The following is an 18,783-nucleotide window of genomic DNA, read 5'->3' as shown; positions in this document are numbered from 1 at the left end:
TAGCACCTGTGATCATGATACCTATAACACAGTCACCTGTCAGTATTTTAAAGGATAATTCTAGAAAGTCTCATGGACATAAAAATTCACATATTTGTCTTGTATACATTATATATATATATATCCCAAGACTGCCATTATTTAGTTTAGATTTGCAATGGTATAAAAAGTGTATCTGCATAATAATTTTACTTTTCACTTTAAGTGTAGTATTCAATAATTGTATAATTAGTCAACATTTTATAATGTGATGGATTTTGTCTCATTGGGCATTGACTGAGGGCTGCTCTCAGAAAGATTAGCCATCAGAAACTTGTGATAGACTCTGGCAGCCAGAACAGGCCTTGAATTGAATGTCCAGGAGTTCATAGGCCAGGGTACACAGGGTGGGGACGACATAGGTATGGGGGGGAGGCACCTGTTCTCTGTCTGCCCAAAGCAGTGAGAAGCTCAGTGCCCAGGAGGCAGAGTTGTGTTTATCTGATTGCTGGGGGAAGAAGCAGGATTACTGGTTGGATGGTTCACTCAAGGAACAGGTGTGCCTGAGGGTTGCAAGTTTGTGAGGCAGGCCCAGCTCACTGGAAGGCACCCTGGGTTCCTCCCTCCAGAGAACTATAGTCTCCCTGGGAGAGTTTCCCAAGATACGGAAAAGTAGACATGAGAACATACACAGTCTTCCTCACTCCGGTGAGGCATGCGCCTCACGTTAGATACCCACTCAGCTTTCCTGAATGTTCCTCTGGTACCACCCAAGGAGTGGTGCTGAAATCACAAGGCATGGGGAATGGGCATCATCAGAGAGCTGCAGTGACCTCAGAAGGCTCCATCTGGAGCCCTCTCTTGCAGACTTCAGTAGACTGTACTGGAACAGAGCCCAGAAGAATGGACAGAGGGTCAACAGCTTGATGCCCTTTTACCTGTGCTGATGCTGCCACAAAAGGCATACGAGTGGCATTTAGAATAGTCAAGAACAAACTAATCTTGAATGAAACCCCTTTTCCAAAGTGCCTCAGAGGAGCAAGGAAAACAGACCCAGGATTTAACAGATTATTGCCCGTTGTTCCTATCTAATGAATGAATTCAAACCATCTCTCCTCACAGAGCAGGAATGAGCATCTCACAGCTGCAAATACATCTGTGGTTAAAGCACAGGCTGGATAGCTTAAGAGTATCTCCCCTCATCACGGGGTAATGTCCTGGAAAAGCATGTCGCTCCGTGTTTATGCTAAAATACATTGAGCGGCAGATATGACATGAGCAGAAAGTGAATGCTCATGCTCACATTCCATTGACGGAAATCCTGGGCATCCCACATATCAGCGGCCACTGTAAACACAGTGCAGTGAAACTGAGTGTCCCTGGGAGTCAGTAGCCATGGAGGATGTTGCATTCTGGGTAGTTATGGGACCAGCATTAACTATATGGTGTGATGTAGCAACAGAAATAGGAAAGTCTACATTGCCAGAATAAGTTGCACCTGAAGGACACAGACTGTGGTGTGGGGATATAAAATTCGGCAGGAACCTTAGATTGGACAATAAAGAATGGGACAACGTGGGCCACACACAGGCACTGTGCATCCTCCCCAGACCGCCTTAGTGACTCATCCCAACTCGATAAAAGATAGATCTTATTATCTTCTCTGTACCACAGAATTTACATGCTCCCCTCCCCGGCTGCTTACAGATGCTACTCTTCCTGTACCAGCATTAGAAACAGGAAACACGTTCAAGCTCTGCTGCCCCACGATCTCCACCTTACGAGGGCAGAGCCTGTGTTCTCAGCAAGCCCCTCTCTCCACAGCTGTCCTGTTTTCTCCCAGCCATGACCCAGGCGTCCATTCATCTGGTCTGGAAGGAGAGAGAGATTTAGAGGTCTTGGGGAAAGGTCACTTTCTCTTTTGAAATCATTTCCAGCCACGTTTCCTTGTTTACTTTTTGGCTTATTTGTAGTGAACTATTTTCCCTGCAGAATGAAATATGTTTCTCCTTGGAATCTAGAGACCTATACAGCACTAAAGTCACTAAGATTGTGCCCGTTAGAGACGTCCACTAAGGAAGTATACAAAGGGGAAAGAGGGGCTGTGTGAGCTGATATGGCAATCTGTTTCACCCTCAAACATTCATGAATGCCGAAAGGTTGTGTAATAAACCTGAAGTCCGCATAAAAGGTATTTTTAAAAAGGAGCAAGGTAAACAATTTTTTATATTTTAACACAGATGTACTCACCACTGCCTATAGGGATGTCTTCTCCTGATGCTGTAGTTTGATATGAATTCTGAGTGTGACCCACCACCTCCCCCTACCAAGGACTCACGTATTGAAATTTGCCACTGCAAGGTACTAGATGGGTTGAAACTTAATGTGATCATGGGGGAAGGGTCATGAGTTAGAACAGGTCATCAGAATGCCCTAATGGTTGAATCCTAGTGACTTTCCAAGAAGGAGACACATGGACACTCCTTGTCTCTTTTCCAGTGGTGTCTCTGCCATCAAGGAGGACATTGTTAGGTGCAAACTCTTGACCCTTCAGAACTGGGAGCCAGATAAAACCTTTCTCTAAGTTTCTTAGCCACAGGGACTTCATGATAGCAGTACAAAGTGGATGAACAAATCTGGGTTTCATTGTTCATCTTCTAAGACCTAATGTCCCCTGAAGTGTTCCTACATGTGTCATTTAAAAGGGGAGCTTCCCTCTCCCTGTCCCTGTTGATTTGTGAACATATAATAGGATTAGCACAGATTACACTGACTGCTCCCACATGTACGACATCTGGACTGAAAAATGTATTTTGGAGACAGTGTTTTTTTTTTTTTTTAATTTTTTGACAATAAAGTATAGAAAACAGATTGGGCTGGATCTAATCTTTTATCATAAGAATACAATGCAATTGTGTAAACAAAGGTAAATAACACGTTTTCAGGTGAATCATTCACATTGAGCATTCTCATGACAGATGCTCCCTAGAGGAGAGCTGGCATTTTTTTAAAATAAGAATTCTATCCTTCTTAATTCCCAGCCCAGGGCCATAAACAGTTCAGGTTTCCTTCAGTGTCCACAGGGGACCAGTTATGGGACCGCGGCATACACCCAAATTCCAAGATGCTCAAGTCTTTGGAAACAATGGCGTCCTAGTTGCACGTAACCTACACATCCTCCTATGTGCTATGAGCCATCTCTGTGTTACTTACACTGTATAGCACAGGATGAGGGAAGTGTAAATAGCTTTATCCTATCTTATTTGGGGAATAATGAAAATGACAGAAAAATGAATCTGTATATGTCCAGTAGAGACACATTCAGAACCCACAGACATACAACGCCAACCGCCTGTAGTTGATGACTTTGGTCCTGACTCTGCCAGCTCTCCGTCTAACCTCGATCCCCTCCTTCCCCAGTAAAGCTATTAGTGTTCAAAGCAACCTAGTGATGGTTCTTCTTTCCCCTTCTCTGCCGTACAAACAGGTCCAGTGGTGAAGACCACAGGTGGGGCGTCAAAGGAAGCCATTTCTCAAAATAAAAACAGGTCATCTCCATTGCCATGTACCTTTGCTTTGACTTCCTTCTTTTCTTGCTCCTCTTTCTGCTCCATGGGTGTGATGTGTGATGCAGGAGCCTGAGTAGTCATTGTGATTATGAGGTCAGATCGTCATAAGACAACGGGAAGAGAGACTGTCCTGAGGAGCAGTTCCGGACCTGTGTGGCCTAATCACATTTAAGGTTTTTTGTTGTTGTTGTTGTTGTTGTTTTGTTTTTGTTTGTTTTGTTTTGTTTTTTAAGGCTAACTCAGTGGTTGTCAATTGAAGGGCAGCAATTATGTCTCTCGAAGGGTGTTTCCTAACACCTCAATTCAATGTAAGCCGAATTCACCTTTATCACCAAAGCCCTTCTCTTATGTTCCTTCCTCGAATTGGTCCTGAGGCAACTTGTACACTCACTTCGTCATTTACTGATTCCACACCCACCGTTTCCCATCTTGAATTTTCTCTGTGTCCATAAAGCCTTCCTTCTCAAGCCCACAGGGTCCATTCTCACTCTGACTCCGTAGGTCCTTCAAACTATGTTGTCCTCTCTTAACTAAGCAATGCGTCATCGTCTACTATTTACTTGGGAGCCGCTCAGTTTCATGTGGACAGGAAGAAGCTTTGAAGAGGAAGCCTGTGAAGACAGACAGTGTGTAAGCATGCGTATCTCAAAAGTGAAGGCCTCTGCTGGATTGAGCACAGAGCTCGATCTGAGAAACTGTCAGAGTGTGAAGCCGTGTCTTGGGCTGCCCTGCGGGCCAGAGGACAAGCAGGGTGACCAGAGTTGAGTCACAGTTAGGAAACACACTCATGCGCAGCCTAGGGATGCTTCCTGTCAGTGGTGGATCACATCCACAGCTGCCGTCCTGGAAGACGGCAATGAGCCCAAGAGGTTTTGTTTCCTAGCAATGTCGTGGCCATCCAACACCACAGCAGAACTCACTCTTTATGCATCTCTGATGATGCTGGTGTGGTCACATTTCTTTTCCTGACTGTAGTCATGTGAGAAGGTGACAGTAGAGCACATCTAATTATATACAGTCGTAACACGTGGTCATTAGTACCTGACGCCTGCTGTTGGCACATTTACCACTCATATTTTTATTGCCACTTTACAGTGACTTCTTCTTCCTTGTGTGTCTATAAAACAGCGTGTCGTGATGCCCCGGCAGCAGCCTCACTACCTTATGGTTTCTCTTGATTACGTTAGGAGGCTGCCTGTGCTAAGATTGGCCTCCACCTTATAACTTTGTTTGAGTGCATGCTAATGTTCACACAGTGATGCGATTGACTGATGCCCACAACTAAGCAAGGGTCAATTGTTTTAGTCTAAAACTGTGGACCAACTCTTCCTGGCAGGTTTGGCCTTCCTTCCTTCCTTCCTTCCTTCCTTCCTTCCTTCCTTCCTTCCTTCCTTCCTTCCTTCCTTCCTTCCTTCCTCCCTCCCTCCCTCCCTCCCTCCCTCCCTCCCTCCCTCCCTTCCTCCCTTCCTCCTTCCCTCCCTCCCCCTCTTCTTTTTCTCATCTCCTTCTTCCTCTTCCTTCTCCTCCCTCTTCTCTCACTAGCGTCACTGCAGGTGGAGCCTCCTCAGCAACGAGCTGGTTCCCCAGGTCTTCTCTCAACCCAGCAGCTTGCAGACACTCAGACTGAGTTAGGCAGTAGCTCTCCACAGACCTCAGGGCAGGACTTATTGTACCTCCTACAGCCTCCAGGGAGATTACAGTTGGGTGCACCTTCCTTCAAGCTGGCATTAAAGCTGCAAAGATTGACAACTAACTCCAGTGAGACAACATCCATAGAGGTGAAAGAGAGAATTAACTATAGAATACAGGCTGTGATTTAGAAGAACAGTGCAAACAAAGGCAGCAAGAGGGAGAGCAGCAGGAAGGGCCATTGTATCAGTGGCTTTTACTGGGATAAAACACCTTGACCAAAGCAACTTGTAGAAGGAAGGGTTTATTTGGTTCTCAGTTCCAGAGGGCTGAGTTCATGGCAGGCCTAGCAGCTGGAGCAGGAGGCTGAGAGCTCACATCTTGAACTATAAGCATGAAGCCGGGAGAACTAGAAATGATGCATGTCTCTAAACTCTCAAAGCCCGCATCTGTGACATACTTCCTCCAGCAAGGCCACACCTCCTAAGCCTATCCAAATAGTGCCACCAACAAGAGATGAAATATTCAACCTGGAGGATAATTAACATTCAAACTATCATCTCCACTATGTTCAGGATGGCAGCTTTTTAAGGCCTGCTTGCATGAAGGTCCTCCTCCTCCTAACCATTAATTTCTGTTTTTTCCCAACCTGACAGGTAGGACTGAAGAGACAAAGTCACCACAGAAGGATCATGAGCTGGTATAAACCAGCGTGGTGACTTACTTTTTTCTTACATACACAGACACACAGACACACACACACAGTGGTGCTTGGATTGAACACAGGTCCTCAAGCATGCTAAGTAAGTGCTCTACCACTAAACCAACCTAGTGATCTATTTCAATGAACTTAAATATGTCAGCAAAGCTAGAATTTTAGGTCTGAAATACATTAAATAATCAATATCTTTTAAAAAGTAGCTCATAGAAATGGAACTAGTGCAGCAGGGCAGGAAGGGGCTTACCTCCAACGCCTGAGGATGTGTGCTCCATCTCCAGGACCCATGCAAAAAACTGAGTGTGATACATGCTTGTTATTCCAGTGCTGGAGAGACAGAGACTGGTGAGTTCTGGTGTCTTGCCTGAAAAATAAGGCGGACAGTTAAGGAAACACACACACATGCACACATACACGCGCGCACATACACATGCGCACACACACATGCACACATGCACACAATCTCAGAGACAGAGAAAGGGAGTGTCTGCATGGTCATAGGCCCCTTTTAATTATATGGCTCATGTGCTGAAACAGGTCACAATTATCTCTGAATTGATTTTCCTCCCCAGTGAAGTCGTCTAACGTCAGTCCTGGGTCAGGACATTGGCCGTCGAAGCTTCCAGCCCCTCCCACCATTATTAACAGGGTCTCTAGTGAGGCACAGGAGTCAGAACTGACATCAGGGCCCTCAGAGGATTCTCAGTGCACAAGCAAGTTTGAGAAAGACAGCATGCTGCATGCTTCATAGGTTTTGGGTTCCCTTGGGAACCCAAAGGTACCCCTAGGGATGTTCTGGGGTACAGAAGAGAGGGAGCGGGGGTTGAAGAGTTGGCAAAGGAGGGAAACAAAAGAAGAGAAAATGTTATATTTCCTATATTTTCCTTTGAATGAAACATTGTACTAAACAGCGTGCACACCCATTAGTGCCCATCAGCAGAGGCATGATTTCTGTAAATGTTCTAGAACCTTCCACTCCAGAGTACACGAGAGCATGCTGAGAACACCTGCTAGCCATAAGCTTCCTTGTTTTCTTCTCACTACTAAGATGGACGCGTCAGAAATCACCGAGATGGCTTCCGTCAAACCACACACCACAAACTTTCTCTCATGTGACTTCCTGCAGCTTCCTGCAGTGACCTGTGGCCGTGAACTGAAAATGTCAATGGGCACTAGTAAGGTACATTAAATATATTTTTTAGCCGGGCAATGGTGGCGCACGCCTTTAATCCCAGCACTCGGGAGGCAGAGGCAGGCGGATCTCTGTGAGTTTGAGACCAGTCTGGTCTACAGAGCTAGTTCCAGGACAGGCTCCAAAGCCACAGAGAAACCCTGTCTCGAAAAACCAATATATATATTTTAAAAGTTGTGATATTCGTATTTTCTAGGGGATGTCACACTCTGAGGAGTGGTGCTCACTGCGTCACAGACTCTGCCCTATCTTGAGTGCTGTCCATGGGAAGATGCTCGGGGAGGATGTCTTCATTATGCCGTTCATCCTGTGTGTGCGCAACCGTGGGTGCACATGTCAGGCACCGTACACACCAGGTGGGATAATGGTGACGTGCTTGCGGGAGGCAGGGTCTTGGTGGTGTTACAAGGATGCTATCCTCCTCCTTGCTTGCATCCTCACAGCACAGCTGTCTCGGTGGAAGCTGCCATCTTCCCCATTGTGCCCATTCATTCCTTTGTTAAAAGGGAACCGAGCCCAACTCTAAGTCCAGCCTTTGTTCTGTGATAGAGAGGTTGGAACTCAGTCACTTCCCTTCTCCAGACCTGCTTCCAGAGACTTTCTATTGGTGACAAAAAGAAGACATTGGAAGAATGCTGGAAACTGGGCGGGGCCAGAAGGACTTCTACTGCCATTGCCTTCCTTGTCCTGAAGTGGTAGACTTGGAGCTTAGGACTTGACATATCCCTTTCTCAGAGTCCCGAACACCGACTTTACAAAGCTGTTTGCTTACCCATGCCCTGGACCGGATGATGCCTTCCATTCCCTTACCATCCTTTACTTACCGGGTGGGAGCTGCATCTGAGATTAACATCAAGGTCACTCCAGTATCTCTGCTTATGCCCTCCTGCTCCTATCCCCACCAAGGCCAGCTCCCTGTACCTCCTTTCCTGGATTTGAATGACCTAAATCTGTTTTCCTGCCTGTGGGCTGAGAGCTGTTACTAAGTCAATTTTGTAAAGACAAAACAGATTGATTGTGCACAAACCAGGCTTTGTTCTGAGCGATAAGGTTCCAGACACAGAGAGCCGCGTGCCTTGAGAGATTTCATCCCCAAACAGGCTGTGGCTGGACCATACACAGAAACACTCCGTGGCCTACAGCCAGCTAAGGAATCCAGCTTGCGGCCGAGAATCACAGTCCAGAAGTCTACATGCTTAGGGAACCGTGGGAATTCACATTGTGGCCCAAACAGCCCCTGGAACAACCGGTCCAAGGACACTGCCCTGTAAGCGCGTGCCAACTTCTCTTCTCACTTCCAACTTAGTACTAAGCCAGGGAAAGCCCTGCAGGTCGCTCTAACCAACCACACTGGAGGCTTCCTTTCCAGTTAGCCTGACCATAACCCACCCCTTCCAGCAGCTTCCTGTCAGAGCTCACCTAGAACTTCCCATTTCCCAACTCCAGCTTTCTCGCTACTACCCAGCCTGCATCTTTCAGAATGCAAGAGATGTGGCAACTATTTCATTCTACACAAGACAAAGAGCGTCTTCTCCTCTCACGTGGACAGCCTTTGTGTCCATAGCAGAAACTATGGTGTCTACAGCCAAGCTCACAGATGAAGAAGAATGCCATTCTTTCCTGGAAAAAAAAAAAAAAAAAAAGAACATGTAGGCAGAAGACAGAGGGTCCACCTTGCTTGTTCTGAGGTAAACTTTATGGAAAGAGGTAGTGGGTGTTTAGTGTGGTTAGAGGCTTACCACATGGTTTGGGCAGGGGTGGGGTGGCGTGGGAATGGATGAGTCTCGGGAGGTAGTGAAGGACCTATCCTGATATGGCTGTTGCTAAAGTTCAGACTTGACAAAAGTTCCCTGGGGGCCTGTTTCCTCTGGTGGTGGGAGTGAAAAGTAGCATACCTGTGGACCTGAGGAGGCAGGAGAGCAGTCCACAGGTATGCAGATCAGGGAGGGTAATGTAAAGTTAGGCATGAAGAGCAATAGAACTGCTCACGGCTGAGCAGTAAGTACCCTGACACCTCCATACTGGAAGGTAACCTACCTCAGGGAGAGCAAAGGAGAACATAAAAATAAAAAGGGGGGGTGTGTGAGGAGGAGAACTCATAACCTAACTAATTTAAGCTTGAATTTCCCAATTGAAAATAGGCGGCTTCATCACCTGTTGTTCATCAGACCAAAGGTTTTGTGAGGGAAACTGGTCTGGTTCTGGGTCAGCAAAATATGCATGCCTCATCTTGTGCCCTCCAACCTTTCACACAGATGAAATTGTACTACCGCCTTCAGCTGTGAGAGAACGCCACACTTCAGATCTCCCAGGCACCCTTTTCGCTTCAGTAACCTGCTGTTGCTTACTGATGCTAGCAGCTCTCTGTAGCTGGGGATCGGGAGGTTTCTCCTATTTGACTCCTCTGGCAAGACCAGCAAATGCTCTGGCAGAGCTGATTCCATGATGGTTGCCAAGGCTGCCACCCCCAGCAGGCAAATTTTATCATCTTCCCTCTCTGAGTGTGAACAGGAGCCATGACCAGGCCATGGATAGGCCGACATAGGGTAGACAAGATAGCTAGACAAGAGGCCTGGGCTCCAGATAAGAATCCCAGCCTCTTTTAGACATAACGCAAAGAAAAACCAGCCCACAATTCACAATCCCAGAGAACCTAGACAATCGTGAGGACCCTAAGAGAGACATACGTGGATCTAATCTACATGGGAAGTAGAAAAAAGACAAGATCTCCTGAGTAAATTGGGAGCGTGGGGACCATGGGAGAGGGTTGAAGCAGAGGGGAGAGAAAAGGAGGGAAGCAGAAAGAAATGTATAGCTCAGTAAAAACAATAAAAATAGTTATATCCCATATAAGTAAAACAAAAAAATAAAAATAAAGGTACAAGAGGTGGGGAAAGAATTTCAGCCTCGCTGATACTTAGATTTCAGTCTTGTGAGACACTGATGCTGGCCCCAGATTCAGTATGTTCAGATTTCTGACATGCAAATGGTAGAGGTAATAATTAATGGCTGTATAATATATATCATTAAATTTATTGTGATATACTGTGCAGTAAAACCTTAATGCACCATCCTCTCGTATGGTCCTTATTAGCTAACGTTAACTGTGTGTGTTAATGGGATTCATTTTTTAAAATTTTTTATTTTTGCATACTAACCATAGTTTCCCCTCCCTCCTCTTTTCCTGTTCCCTCCCCCCACCTTCCTTCTACCCCCACCATCCACTCCTCCTCTGTCTCCATTCAGAAAGGGTAAAGCCTCCCTTGGGAGTCAAAAAGCATGGGAAAGCAAGTTGAGGCAGGTCTAAGCTCCTCCCTGCTGCATCAAGGTTGAGCAGGGCATCACACCATAAGGAATAGGCTCCAAAAGCCAGCTCATGCACCAGAGATAGATCCTGGTCCCATTGCTAAGGGCCCCACTAACAGACCAAGCTACATAACAGTCACGCAAGTAGAGGGCTTGATCAGTTCCATGCAGGCTCTCTAGCCGTCTGTCCAGAATCCGTGAGCTCCCATGAGCTCACAGTCAGCTGTCTCTTTGGGTTTCCCCATCATGATCTTGACCCCCTTGCTCATATAATCCCTTCTCCCTCTCTTCATCTGGACTCCCAGAGCTCAGTCCAGTGCTTGGCTGTGGATCACGGCATCTGCTTCCATCAGTGACTGAATGAAGGCTCTATGATGACAATTAAGGTATTCACCAATCTAATTCCAGGAGATGGCCACTTCAGGCACCCTCTCCACTATCGCTAGGAGTCTTAGCTGGGGTCATCCTTGTGGATGCCTGGGAGTTTCCCTGGCACCAGGGTTCTCTCTAACCTTGTAATGACCCCCTCTAACAAGATCTCTCTTTCCTTGTTCTCCCTCTTTGTCCCTCCCCCAACTCTACCATCTTGATCTCATGTTCCCATCCCTTCCCCTCCACCACCTAGTCCCCAGTTTACCCAGGAGATCTCATCTATTTCCCCACACTGTGCTGTTTCTATATAACTGTGCTGTTTCTATATAACTGTACAGCATGTCAGCAAATCTGCCCCCCACCCCAATCTAGCAATCGCTATGCTACTTTCAAGTTGACCTTTAAAAAAGATTTCTGGTGATACATCTTTGACTATATGCTCAAATAATTCTATAAAAATTTATTTCAAATAATACAAATAAGTATAGCTAAATTTTGGAATATATAACTTATATGCAGACTTTTTTGTTGTCGTGTGATGATTTATTTCATGTTGTGTTAGCATGATCACAGGCTGTAGAAAGCTAGTGGTTTGGTTAGTGGTAGAGTTGTTTATATTGGGCTTATCCTTTGGCAGATAACGACTATGAACCAGATGTTAAAGGCCTACCTGAAGGTACTGGAGGGCAGCGAATAATAGAACTGGGAAAGAATTTGCGTTCAAAACCAGGAAATGTTGTGTGTAAAGAAAGCTTTTGTCCAAGGGTGGCCCTGGTCAGTGAGCTAGAGATGACCTGAAGTCAAAGTCTCACCTGTATATTGTCTAAGCCACCTGTGTAGCTGGAACTGTAGGAAGAAATTTGGAAAACAAGGAGCCACAAATGGATGGGCCCAATTCTACCTATAAACTCCCTGGCTGATCATTGGATACGTGTGTGTATCTGTGTGTGTTGTGTACGTGTGTGTGCATGCGTGCATTGGTGGGGAGGGGAAGAGAGAGAGGGAGGAAGGGAGAAAGAGAAAGACCAGGGGACAAGACACATCATTTGAGGCTACACCTTGAGCAGCATCCTTCCAACCAGGCCTCACTACCTGTCACCTTCCAGCTATGCCATCAGGTTGGACGTCCATTAGTGGAGTAATCCACCTGAAGTATATCATGATTCCCAAGGTTCCCACCCTTGTCAGACAAACTATATCACCCCTTCCTCCTGAGCGTAGGCAAGAGTTATCATCAGTCCATGGTTCAGTTACCTCCCAGGATTCAGATCCAGCTGAGGACCAAGCCTTCCTCAGACCAGTATCTTGGTAGACACTTAATATCCAAACTGTACTAAGAAGGCCTAACAAACTGGAGGGGTTTTGGTAAAGGCCTGGAGTTTTCCACTGAGACCCTAGAAAGGCCATGCCTTGGGATTAAACACTTTGCCAGGGATATTAGGACTCATTCTAAAGAGGACAGCCATAGGTGACTTGCTTTAAGGAAGCATGGAAAAAAAGTTTCAACAAGTTCAGGATGATGGTAACTTAATAGACAATTGAAACAAATGTAGCACCTTTCAAAGCAAAACATGCAGAATCTACATACAATATAACATGTTAAATGTTAAGCATAAAATTGAAAAGTTTTCTAGGTTCATGACTAAAAAGTAAAGTGTAAACCATATTCAAGAACAAAACAGCCAACAGGAAATGGACCTGAGATGAGCTAGACTCTAAGTGAGGGACTTTGGTCTAAGGATGCTCATGAACTTAGAGGAGGGGAGGGATGGTCTTTGAGGGTAAACAGATGGACAATCTCAGCAGAGAAATTCTACTCAACCCTAGTAGAAATAAAAGGAAAATCTAGAGCCAAAGAGTACATCTAAAATACAAATTCTATATACAAATAATAAGTATCTGATCTAAAATCCAGAAAAATGAAGGACTGAAGCCAATGAGGAGAATCACAGTGATCCATGGGGCATAACCAAACAACATAATCATGCATATCTTTGAGGTCTCAAAAAGGAAGGAAAAAAGAGAATGGGGCAGGAAGAGGACTTTAAGAAATAATGAAAAAAACTCAAATATGACATAAAAGTTCCTCTTACAGTCCAAAGAATTTCATTAAGGCATTGGAGCAAACCCTTTCAAAAACAATCAAACAAACCAACACCACAACAAAACAAAATCTATAGGAACAGAGTTGGCCAGCTGAAAACAAAAAAGCAAAGAGAAAGCTTTGGGATCATCAAACTGGAATGTGTTCCATGTCATGGGCTTGTCACCACAAGCTTCAGTGGCCAGGAGACAAGAAAACAGATGCCAGAGGTGGGTGAACGTAGATCTGTTCCAGCAGAGATCAGTGTTTACAAATCCTGGTGAAATAAAAATTATTTTCAGGCAACTGAAAGCCGAGATAACTTGCTGCTAATCAATTTACCCAGAAGAAAAGCAGAAGGACCCTGGGGGCTGAGGGGAAATTGGCTCCTCATAAAGCCACTGTCACGTTCACAGAGAAGAAAGGATCAACACAAGTGTAAAAGTGTGGGTGAATTAAAAAACAAATAAATAAAAGAAAATACTAATTTTTTTCTCTACTAACTTAAAAAAACTGTTTAATATACAACTCACTGATGTGAACTACGTGAGTAGGACACCGGAAAGGGGGGCAATGAAAGATGCTCTTCAACCTCTACCTGGTTTTCTGAGACACGGATCTCTACAGGCTATGGCCAGACACGAATATACAGAGAAACACTGTCTTGTAGAACGAAAAAGGAAGAAGAGTAGAAGAAGAAGTATAACTAGAAGAGATGGAGACAATTATTCTATTCATATCATTGGAGTATTGGACAGCAGATGGATCAGCCATCACCGAGAGTATTTCCAGAGACAAGGGGCACATTTGGTGAACACATATGCTTTTGATAATAGAGTTCAGTGCTGGCTAGTTTTATGTCAGCTTGACATAGCTAGAGTCATTAGTGAAGCAGGAACCTCTACTGAGTAAAAAGACCCCACCACACTGGCCTAGGACTCGTTTTCTCAATTAATGATTGATGCAGGAGGACCCAGCTCATTGTGTGCAGAACTACACCTTGGTAGGTGTTCCTGGATGTTATACAAAATCATGTTGAGCAAGCCACAAAGAATAAACTCTTACGTAGCATTCCTCCATAGCCTCTGCTTCAGTTCCTGCCTCCAGGTTCCTGCCTTGAGTTCCTGTCGTAACTTCTCTGGATGACAGACTATAGGCTGTAAGATGAAACAAACTATTTCTTCCTTAAGTTGCTTTTTGTCATGGTGCTTTATCACACCAATAGAAACTCTAAGACAAGTATCAAAAACACAATATAAATGTAAGAGAGAATTGGAAGATGCAGAATCTTATTTAGAAACTTGAACATTGTTCTCTCTGAGACTAAGAAAAACTAGGCAAGAATCAATACAAACATAGAAGTTTTAAGCATCCATCAACCTCTCTTTGGTTGACAATATCATATACTTTCTTTTTTCAATCATAACACATTGCTTGCTGGGGTATTCATTAGGACTCAATAAACTTCAAAATATTAGAATTATTTTCCCTAACCATAACAGAATTAAATAGAATATGAAAATACAAAAAGTCTTCAATTACCTTACAATTAAAGATGGCACATTTCCATACAACCCACAAGTCAGAGAAATTAGAAAGAACTTCACCTTGATGTTGAAAATGTTGATATTGCCTTGATGTGTCTCACTGTGGGGATTCAGCAAACATGGTGCTTTAGAGCAAAGAATAGGCTCAATATTGATAGTGATAGGAAAAGGAAAGGCTTACTATCAACTACATTTGCAGTGCCAAGAGTCACACTAAGAGAGCAAGTAAGCCAAGCCTAGAGGTAAAGGTCAGGAAGTCCAGTTACTGCAGGAGGATCAAAAGTTCAGGGTCAGCCACAGACTCAAAACAAATTCAAGACCAGCCTGCCTCAAAACAAAAACTAAAATCAATAAATACTAAAATGAAGGGCTGGGGATGTAGTTCAGTGGTAGAGAGAGTACTTGTTTAGTATTGGTAAATACTAAACAAGTAGGGAATGTGAATCAATCAATAGGGGAAGTCAATGAAACAGGAACCTTAAATACGGTAGTGAAAGCCACAAGTTAACTATCTAAAAAAAAAAAAAAAAAAAAAAAAAAAAAGTAAGTTTAGCTGGTTCCTAGCAAGACTAATGATGAGATGATGTGAGATGAAGACCAACTTCCAGGAGCGTGGCCCCTGCAGAGCCTGCTGACCCTGAAGGGAGATAAGGGAACTGGAAGATTCCATGCTAACGAATCTAATAGCTTGTGTGCAATGACCAAATTCCTTGAAATATGTCACTTTAAATAAGCAGCATATAAACACATAGCAAAACCTGACTAGCTTCACAGTTCAAGAACTTGAACTCATAATCAAACACAAGGTCAAAGACCCCTTCCAAGCTCAGATAATTCACGGGAGAATCCTGCCAAACAGCTAAGGAAGAAGTGATGCCATTCTTATTCAAAGTTATGGGTCAGCGTAATACAGACACCAACAGGGCGCATGGATGATGTGAAAAAGGAATTGCAGACTGATATCTTTCATGAAAATATTTTTTTAAAATGCTCATTGAGAAAATACCAGCAATGTCGGACGGGAGAGAACGCTCCCTGTAGTGAAGAACACTTGCTGCTATTACAGAGAAATGGGGTTTGGTTCTCATCGCCCATATCCATTTGTAACTCCAGTTCTAGGGTGATCCAGTGTCCTCTTCTGGCCTCCGTAGGACTGCATGTATATGATCCACAGACATTCGGGTTGCATGTGTGTGGTGCAAAACACACATACACATAATATAAAAATAAACAAAGTCTTTAAGAAATACCAGCAATGTATAAAACAAAAAAGAAACGTAATGTGTCATGCTTAACTGGTGTTTATCCTATTTGTGTTAAACATAAAAAAAAGGTATCAGCCAAGGTGATTTATCATAACACGGAAGCAATCAGTGTCATCCCAACAGAGGCTGAGCAAGCAGTTACCAAAACACACCACATCATAAAAATCCTCAGCCAAGTGGGAATGCAGAAGAACTTCAGCTTATAAATGACCTCCAGGAAAATTCCTTCAGTGTTTAATGGTGAGCCAGGGAATGCTGGGAACAGCAGCCCTTGTGCTGATGTAGGTCTTTGTAGGGGTGGGAGTCCAAGAATAAGAGATGAGAAGCCGATCCCGAGAAAGAAGTATAAAATTGACTGTAATCATAGATGATGTGACTGTTCGTGCAGAAAACACACGAAATCTCCAAAGGCTGCTGGACAAGAAAGTGAGTTTAGCAATCACTAATATATAAAGTTGATATGCCCACACCGATTTTTTTTCCATTTTCTCATCTAAAGTCCATTTTATTTCTCTACTAAATTTCACCAAAATAGAAAATGCTTTCGGCAATTTAACAGGAGGTATGTAAGATTTCCCTGCACAGAAATATCGCTGAAATACTTTAGTGACAATCTATATAGGTGAGTTAAATCAATTACTTAAATGGTTTGGAACAGTATCTGCATTTTAATCAACATATTCAACTCAGTCTCTGTGAAAATCCTGCAGACTTCATTCCTGAATTTAAAAGATGACTCCAGACACAGTCACCAAGTTCTCTAAAGAAAAAGAATGTTGGAGCACTGATCGGGTCTTGAGACTCCCATAAAACTACAATGACCAAAACTGAGTAATATTGGCATAGTAACAGACAAGTAGATTGATGGGTCATAATTAGACACAATTGTGTAGTCCATTGGATTTTAATAAACGTGTCAAAACAATTTACTCAGAGAATAATTAGTCCTTTAGGAAAAAAGCAGGGTTTTTTTGTTTTGTTTTGTTTTGTTTTTTGTTTTTTGTTTTTTTAACAACTATGAAGTTAAAAATTCAGACTCAGCCCTTGGCAGAATTCTGGTCTGAATTCTCTCATGTGTGATCTGTGCCTATCTGCCTATCGGTATGCCTGGTCTCTTGGATCCCATTTGCATTTTAAGATAGGAATTTCCATCTCTGAAAAAGAGACAAACCAAAATGCTCCTGGACGTGGTATGGATTGTCTTCACTCTGCAGATCCTTGTACGCAGTTCCTGCTACGTGTGGTCCTGTTGTCTTCTTTGACTTCCTTTCAACTGATGTTTTGTAGTTTTCAGTGCTCGGATCTTGTCACCTTGGTTTAGAATTTTTACACTACTATAAATAGAACAGTTGTTTTGGATTGTCCATTGTTAGCACTTAAAATACTGTTGAGTTTTGTGTGCTGGTTTTACTCTGCAACTTTGGTGAATTTGAGGTTTAAGAGGGAGGGAGGGAGGAAGAAAAGGAGGGAGAGGAGAGAGAGAGAGAGAAGGGATGGGGTGGGTAGGGGAGAGAGCTAGAGAGAGTACCATATAGTCTTCCAAAGGGATATTTTTACTTCTTCCATACCAATTAGAATTCCTGTTCTTTCATTTTCATTTCCCTCTGGCAGGGCATTAGCGATGGTGGTGACCAGCGGTGTTGAGAGTGATCATTTTTGCCCCCTGCTCATAGAGCAAACACTGCCAGTCATTTTCTATTGATCACGGTGTTTGGAGGTTAGTTAGGGTTAGTCTGCTTATTACTCGTTTGTTGATTTTGTTTTAATTATTCATGGGTATAAACTTGTCAGATCTTCTATGTCTGTATAATCAAAACTGCCTTATGGATTCCCTTCATTCTGTTAATGGTGGTGCAGGCAACTCTCTGTGAGTTCAAGGTCAGTCTGGTCTACAGCATGAGTTCCAGAGCAGCCAGGACTACACAGAGAAACCCTGTCTCGAAGAACCCCCCCCCCAAAATGAAGTTTTGTGTTTTGTTCCCCTTCTCCCTTCTGCGGTGGAAGAAGCTAGCCAAGGCCACACACATTTATAGTTTGGGCTCCCAGCTCTAGCCTCCAGTTCCTCTTGCATTCCAAGAATAAATCTTACCCAGTCATTGTGTGTAATTCTTTTAAAGTTGTATTTTTTTAAAGAAATAATTTCTTGAAACCAGTGGTTAAAAAAACAGATTCTGGAAACCAGGAAAACATCTTATTTTTAACTCGAAGCTTATAATTCTACAATAAAAACATATACTATATCCAAAACACAGGCAGCTATGTCCCCAGTATTAACACCTGGCAAGGTTGTCTTCTTTAACTTTCTTGGCGTATGATTAATGTCTCCTTTCATTAACCCCTAGCCTTCCAATCTTCCCTACCAAATGAGAAAGTTATCACTGAAGAAGTTTGTCACAGATAAAAATTAATGGCTTAGAATTGATCACACGGGGACTGGTTCATTGCAGTGTCTATTCTATCACATAAGTTTAGATACTGGTTATTGATAAGTATTGGATCCCTGGTTATTGGGTTCCTCCGCCAATGCATTAAACCAACTCAAACCGAATTAATAAGACCAGATTATTAAAGCAGAGCAGAGCACTCCCGGGTGCTTAGAAAGACAAGAGAGGAATCACATGGCAGATCTGGTGGCCAGGTCTTAAATACCTGTAGGTGTGGTCTTGAGCAGCTCCAGGGGAGGAGCTGACTCTTGCCAGGCTTTCTGAGAACTGGGTCTGGAATGGAAGGAGTGGGGCCAGGTCCTCAGCCAAACATCTGGGCAGGTTTGGAATGAGGGTTAATGAGGCTGGAGCAGAGGCGGAGCTTCCACCTTAACCATTATTCTTACATAGAGTGCAAGAGAAGAGAGTCCCAGGTCTACTGAGGTTTATCAACTCATTTCACAAATGAAAAGCCAGGGTTCTTCATGAGTTAGGTTCTTGCCTAGTCATGTTGGTCTGTAAGGACTGAGGAAACATCAGGAGCCTGGCATATTCCAGGGGTCTCTCCCAGCTTATCCTTCGCTTCCTCTTGCTTTTTGCACTAGCTGGGCATGGGGTTGAAAACTCAGTGTCGGTCCATATGTACCTGCCTGTAGTGCTTCTTCATCCTACAGAGAAACTTCCAGCTCCTTTAGAGGAA

The sequence above is a fragment of the Chionomys nivalis genome, chromosome 19 (assembly GCF_950005125.1).
Source record: "Chionomys nivalis chromosome 19, mChiNiv1.1, whole genome shotgun sequence".
NCBI lineage: Eukaryota > Metazoa > Chordata > Mammalia > Rodentia > Cricetidae > Chionomys > Chionomys nivalis.
This window is presented reverse-complemented; position numbering follows the sequence as displayed.